Source organism: Octopus bimaculoides, chromosome 1 (assembly GCF_001194135.2).
Source record: "Octopus bimaculoides isolate UCB-OBI-ISO-001 chromosome 1, ASM119413v2, whole genome shotgun sequence".
NCBI lineage: Eukaryota > Metazoa > Mollusca > Cephalopoda > Octopoda > Octopodidae > Octopus > Octopus bimaculoides.
Genome location: NC_068981.1, coordinates 13,583,011 through 13,591,097, shown reverse-complemented (window position 1 = coordinate 13,591,097; position 8,087 = coordinate 13,583,011).

Sequence of the window (8,087 nt, the reverse complement as noted above, 5' to 3'; positions counted from 1 at the left end):
TGTGTGTGTGTGTGTGTGTGTGTGTGTGTGTGTTTGTGTAGGGTAGGAAGACAAGACGAAGTTATATGCACTCTTGAAACTGTATTCAGTTAAAAACACAAAAGCAGGGGTTAAGCACAGATGATTTTTCGACATAGTCCCCTTGCGTTTCAATGCACCCCTGTCAGTGGTCCTCATGCTTTGCTTGTTCCATCGAAGAAGAAGGTTTACGGCTGCTCACAGAACCATTTACGCACCGCTTCCTGTGTTTCTTTAGGCGTAGCAAGTCAACGACCTTGTAAAGAATGTTTTAGCGGTCCTAGGAGATGAAGGACGGAGGAAGATAGACATGGACTCTATGGAGGGTGCTTCGGCAATTCGAAACCCAATTTTTCAACGGTTTCAATGGTGTAGGCTGCTGTATGTGGTTGTGCTTTGTCGTGCAACAATAGAAATTGATTTGGCAAGAAACCCTCGACATCTGGTGCGAAATGCCGGCTTCAGTTTGTTGGCCAGCATTTCACAAGAGCCGACACTGGTGAATGTAGAGCCTTTTTTCCAAGTAATGTCCTAGTATAGACTCTTTCGCGTCCCAGAAACGGATAGCAAAACTGATTTGCAGAGAAATTACTTTCATGTCAATGGTGTAGACTGATGGGCGTCCTGTACCCTCTTCACGCTTTATGCTTGTCTGACCATTTTAGAAATTCTCAATCCACTAATATACACATATACGAGGCAAAGCGCTGTCCCATTATTGTACTGAAAGCCTGCGATGAATTTCAGTCGCTGACACATCTTCATTATTTACATTATTTACATTTGACGGATATTTGTCCTCATCTTGTTTGTTGTTAACACAACGTTTCGGCTGATGTACTCTCCAGCCTTCATCAAGTTTCCTGGGGTAATTTCAAACCTAGGTTCTCATTCCTAAGGTATATTCCCGATGTTGTTGTTATTTTTATTATTATTATTATTATTATTATTATTCGGGTCACTGCATGAAATGGAACTCGGAATCTTGGTGTTAGTAGCCCGCGCCCTTAACCCCAATGCCATATGCCCGGGGCAGTGACCTAAATAATAATAATAATAATAATAATAATAATAATAATAATAATAATAATAATAATAATAATAATAACAATAATAATAATAATATATGCCCGGATGCAATACCAGGCAGTGGCTCTCATGGCTTCTGATCTTAATTGATTGGAAGTGTTATCATGTACATTGTTTTGTCTTGGTATACAAGATGGGCTAGTGCAAATATTCTGCTTAATACCACAGATTTGCTTGTCAGTTGTTTGACTTTAACCAGTTGAGCATGTCCCTTGGTGGCTGACGATATGTGCAACTCTGATCACGAGCAGAAGTAGTGGGAGAGCATCATAGCCATGTGCTGAGAGGAATTCTTTGGGGTTTGAATAATTCTCCTCTGGAAACATGGGTGTTTTGTTCATCATTCTTAAACAAACATTATTCAAGGAACTTTTGAGCAGGATGGGCTATTCAAACTGAAAAAATTCTAACTGGACCCCACCTGCAAGGTCGTGCGCTATTTATCTTGATATAAGATCACCATGTTGCGCACATGTGGTTGGAATGCATGTGCCTGGTGTACCTTTATCAGACGGGTAGTAATGATGGGTATACTGGGCTTCGTATAATTGTACCCTACTGTCACTTTGGATGCCACTTTGGATGCCTTTATATCGTCAGGGAAAATAATATGAGGTACATATTTATGACCCTTGAAGTTTCTGATTTCGAATTCAAGCGAAGTAATTCATCTTTTGAGCTGCTATGAATATCTTATAAGTTGATTTTCATATTGTGTAGAGAATACATTCCATATTGTTATATTTAAAGTAGTTTATTTAGATTTCAGAATAAAAAATCAAATTTTTACATTAATTTTTGTATTTTAATAAAACATATATGAACATCTATTTACAGTTCGTCTCAGTATAAAATAGAAATCAAGGTTAAACAAATTTAATCATGAAACTTATACAAGATTATTTTCTACTCTAGGCACAAGGTCAGAAATTTGGAGGAGGGGCCAGTCGATCTGATCGACACCACTACGCAATGGTACTTAATTTATCGACTCCGAAAGGATGAAAGGCAAATTCGACCTCGGTGGAATATGAACTCAGAACGTAGCGGCAGACGAAATACCGCTAAGCATTTCGCCCGGCTTGCTAACGTTTCTGCCAGCTCGCCGCCTTGAATCTAATACGAGATTGTAAATTTAATGGAAGCAGGGGAAATAAGTCTGTATGAACTTGTCTCCCTTGGATAGTAAATTATCGTTACTGTTCACTGGTGTTGTAGCGATGAACGTTATTGATTATATAAGAGAATACATTCTTTGAAAGATGATGTATGCATGAGTATATGTACGTGCATCTTTGTGTATATGTTTAGATGTAAATATGCGTGCGTATATGTGTGTATGCCAGTGTTTATAAAGTGCACGTATGTGCGTGTGTGTGTGTACTGCTTTGTAAAAGTTACGTTTTAAGTTGTGTATACTTTAGCGCCGCAGCTCAGCCCATATCAGACAAATGCATTTTCCTATGATTGTATGAAGACAAATGACAAACTCTATTGTGTCCAGAGCTCCAGTGTTAAGACCTACCTACCTACCTACCTACCTACATGAAGGCAGGTATACATGCATACATAAATATATACGGACATACACGAATGCAAACATACATACATATATACATATCAGTACAAAAGCATAAATGCATGCATTGCATACACATATACCTATATATATATATATGTGTGTGTGTGTGTGTGTGTGTGTGTGTGTGTGTGAGAGAGAGAGAGTGACTGCGTCGTAAGTCGCTTGCTTACCAGCCACATGGTTCCGGGTTCAGTCCCACTGCGTGGCACCTTGGGCAAGTGTCTTGTACTACTATAGCCTCGGGCCGACCAAAGCCGTTGACTGCCCATGAGCTCCTCCGCCTTTTGACTTACATACATACATACATACATACATACATACACACCCACACATACATACATACATACATGCATGCATACATACATACATACATACTTACATACACACAGACACACACCATTCACACGTACATGCTGTACATACAGATATAAATAGTGGCTTATTGAAATTAGCATCGTTTTTCGAAATGAATCCTAAATGATGTCTCAACAGTACTGCATTTCTGAGCGATTTTCGTCCACAGCCACTGATGTCTATTTTCATTTATTGAAGTTGAAGTTTTCTTTGTTTCTGGAATTGTTTCCCGAAAACATACAATTTAAGGTTCAACTAATCGGAAATTGTGTACAGAACAAAGGCAGGAAGTTAGAAATCCCAAGACAGCTGTATTATTAGCGGTAGTAACAGCAGCAACCACAATAGTATTAGTAGTAGTAGTAGTAGTAGCTATTGATAACAAATTATGACAGTATGCAACAAAGATACGTGAAAGGTAAAGTTCCCGTTAGTTGATTGTTATGTAATTTATCAATCATTAAACTATCAGATCCAAATTCGATATTAGAGGCGCCTGAACTGAGAACATAGTATGATATAATAAGATATAACATAACGTAATATAATATAACATAATATATTTGTATTTGGTGATATTGGAAATTTGAAAGACTTAAAACCAATTGTTTGTGATGTAGCTGAGTAGGACAATTAGTAGATTTGATTAAAGAGGACAGGTGGTTAGTTTACTGCTACTGAGATGGAAGCCGGCATTTGACCAACCCTGGCTGGGTAAACTGGACGAGAGGCGCTTGATGTCTAAAAGGCACAAAACCCTCTCGGAGCCGAGAAACATCACTAAACTATACATCCCAGAGCATCTGTGAGATGTATCTTGAAATGATGTGAATACATACAACCATCTATTCATCCATCCATCGTGTGTGTATGTTGGTGAGGGACACACACACACACACACACACACAGAAATATTCTCAAATGCAGGATAATGCTAATATAGCATGAACAGTATAAACTATATCGATATTTTGCAGAAAAATCCGTCGGTGACCAACCACGAGACTTGAACTGACATCCCTGTGATTACGCGTCAAGTGCTTTACCATTAAGCCAAACTGCTCCAACGACAAATTCTTCCGCAAATTTAGGATATATAAATCTAACTTTATAAGACGCTATCGTACGTTAAATTTTGTTTGTTGACTTTCAATGTAAGCTAATATTAATGTACGATAGCGTCTTATAAAGCTAGATTTATATATTCTAAATTTTCGGAAGAATTTGTCGTTGGGACAGTTTAGCTTAATGTTAAAACACTTGATGCGTAATCACAGGGATGTCAGTTCGAGTCTCATGGCAGGCCACCGACAGATTTCAGAAAATATCATTCGAATTATTGAACTTCAAGACATTATTTGATAACAGAAGAGTGTATTCCAAATCTATTGATTTTTCAGGAATTACAAAGTCAACAGTCTATTTAGACACTTTCACTGTCTTACCTCGTGTATCGGCAAAATGCCCAAGAAATACCGAAACGTACAATAACTTTCATCAGAATATGCCATTATTTGTATCTGTGAATGACAAAGGCAATGAAAAAAAAATTGTCTATAAAGTAAAACGAAATCAAAATCATTAAATAAATTACTAGACGGTGCCAAATCAACGGCTGGAATTACATCTCCAACAGTCATTTCCAAATTGCCAAAATTTTATTAATCTTACTGAAGGCGAAACTATTTAACTTAAATCAAAATCAATATTTGCCCAAAAGAAAGACATCAACTGTACTTAAAAAACTAAATTTTCATTATTAAATGTAACATATGTCGTAAAGATTACAGAAGACAAGAAGAAGGGCCCTTCATCATCAACGAGTAGGAGACTCAAGGACATGACAAACCCACTTTAGCGGAGATTTGGCAGCAAATATAATCCTGAAATAATATTTTTCCTCTGTACTGATGCACCGACGATTCTTCCTGTCAAATGCAAATGAATAAAGACAGAGTATTTATTAAGAATAGCAAAGCAGAATTGAATAGATTATGCCTCTTATTTAGATAAGACAGTGTGGCTGCATGGCAAAGTATAGAAGGATTAAAAGACTTTAAGTACATTTCCGTTTTCTTTTTATATTTACTTATTTTTCATGTGGCTAATGGAATAATTCAGGACAATATATTCATTAGCAGCCGTGCGAATACCTTACCCCTGTCGTGCTTCTAAGCTCCATCTTAACTCCAGAAATGCAATTAAAGAGGAGAAATTTTCTTTCTTGTACGAATATTCAGAAGTTTTTACTGGCAGAAGAAATATTTTTGTTAAAATAGAATCGGAAAACGCAATATTTCATTCAGTTCACGAAAGCCGGAAGCATCGTGTCTCAGTTGCACGTCAATTATTTACATTACATGCGTTTATTTGTGAGACTAGTAAAAAGAAAATGATTTATTGAAAATCAATCATGTGCACGCTTGTATTGCATATTGTTAACTAAATATTCATAGTTCAATACCTGTTTGGCAACAATAGGTACTCCTTTGTTAGCGTATTTCTTGTTTTATATTTTCTTACATTCATGCACGAGAATAATGTTGCATTCAGTATAAAATGCTACAGTGTTTATACTTGGGTATTTCTCATCTGAGTCTAAATATTCCCCAACAGAATCTTGGTGCCTTCTTTTTGAATCAATGAAATTTTGTAGCACTATTAATTGATATTCTATATCCGTTAAATTATAGTTGACACTACCTCTCCTTTTACAGCAGTTCATTCTGCATCAATATCGCTGAAGGGACATGAATAAATGCTGTTTGTAGTTAACCAAAATCTTGGAAATGGTAGTTAAATTATTTTCGTTTCTAAAACTCCTATATAAATGACGAATTTTGATAACATCTACTCAACTTATGTTAACTTGGTAATTTCGATTGCAAAAGTGTTTGTTTAATTACTTGGCTAATCGCTTCCTTAAATTGGAAAATAATTATCATAATTTTGTTGTGAAAACGCTTACAAAATTTCTCACCTCACTACTTATTTATTTTCACTTTGCATCTCAGAATAAAATCTTATTTGGCAGAATTGGTACGTGTTAAAATTCTCCACTCTAACAATCAATTTCATTTTACATAAAAAAAAGAGAGAAAAACTGAAAAAAAACCCCTTTGATTTCGGTCTAAGGATCTTTTACTTAACGGATTTTTGGATGCAGCTGCAAATTGCCATGATTAGAATCGGTGTCTTCCATGGCACTGTTAAATAAGCTCCGTGAAAAAAGCTTGGCCCTATAGAGGAGTTCACAATCTTTAATAAAAAATTAATGAGTTTTATTTTAATCATTGTTGCTGTCTTCCAGTAATTTACCATTTACTCGTTTTGTATCACCGAATTTTGATCATACTTAGGCACCACCTTGAAGGGTTTAGTCAATCAAACTGATACTCATAATTATTTTTTTTTTAATATCTGGTTATATTCTATTGGTTCTTTTGCCGAAACGCAAATTACCAGAGCGCAAACAAACCAACACCGGTTGTCAAGTCGTAGGGAGACCAAAATCAGACACAAAGATACACACATAGATACGACGAGCTTCTGCACATCTTCTGCTTTAAAAATTCTGTCATAAGGCATCATTCGAACCGGGGCTATAGTATAAAACACTTGCCCACGGTGTCACGCAGTTGGAACTGAAACCCAAGGCTACTTAGTTGCAAAGCGTGCTTCATAGCCACACCGCACCAATATTGTGTAATAAATTTAGGAAATTCGTGAACTTGTTTCAAAAGCAAAATAAATCATTCTTACAAGCTGTAATCCTTGGTGCATCATCTGCAGTGATTGATACAAACTGCTGAAGTAGTCAATAGTGGCCATTTCTTTTTTCTAAATGCTTCTTAAATGCCCTTTTTTCCGAGTTTTACCTCGAGATAGCGAAATTTATAATAAATCTCTTCTTAAAAATGCAATTCTCAAATGCCATTTGAATACAAATGCATATTTGTGCAACATCGATAATATCTCTTGAATCACCCATTTGAAATGAAAAATATTCGCACGCTGAAGTATCTTTATCGAATTCTTTGGTTAATACTTTCAATATTATCCCAAAATATTATTCCCGTTCTTCTACTTTCTGCATTCTTTGTAAGCAATTACTCATTTATTGCATCCATCACATCTACTATCATTTTAAAAATTTACAAATTGTAAGTCAGCAGTTTCCAGAAAATCTTTCTTCGTCAATTCCGAAACTTCGATACGAAATGATGCCATATTAACAAATCAAAGATTTTGAAAGTGATCATTTGTTGTTCAAAGTTGAAATTAATTCTTTGCTTTTCTCATTTTCCGAAATTGCAGGAAACTTTGATGTTTGTGTTTTATGAAAGCTATTAAAATATCTTCAAACATTGTCTCACTTTGGAGCAGCGATATTTGCGCGGTAAATAAAACACGGGTATTTCTCTTTAATCATTACGGCAAAATAATTGCTATTTCCGTTTATTGTTATAATGATATGTATTTTTGCCGGTTTTTCCTTTAAAGTTACTGACATTCTATTATAAATGACATAAAGTCCGTGAGATGGCAGAATCGTTAAGATGCCGGGAAAAATACTTATCGGCTTTTCGTTCGACTTTACGCTCTGATTTCGAATTCCACCTTTCATCCTTTCGGGATCAATCAAATAGGTACCAGTCGAGCACTAAGTCGAGGTAATCAACTTACTCCTTCCCCCAATATTTCAGGCCTTATAAACGACATATTCAAGAAGAAAAAAAAAAGCAACAACAACAAAGAACAACAGGTACAGCCATGTGTATGTGGGTAAGAAGCTCGTTTTGCAATTATGTGGTTTCAGGTTCAGTTCCACTGCGCAGTAATTTAGGTAAGTGTTTTCTACTGCAGCCCGGATTCGACTAATGCCTTCTGAGTGAATTTTGGAGACGGAAGATGTGGGGAAGCCCATAGGAATATATCTATCTATCTATCTATCTATCTATATATATATATATTTTAAAAATAACGTCGACCACTAACGTGGACAATTAATGCGCTAGAAATAGATCACATTTTGTGTCTATTA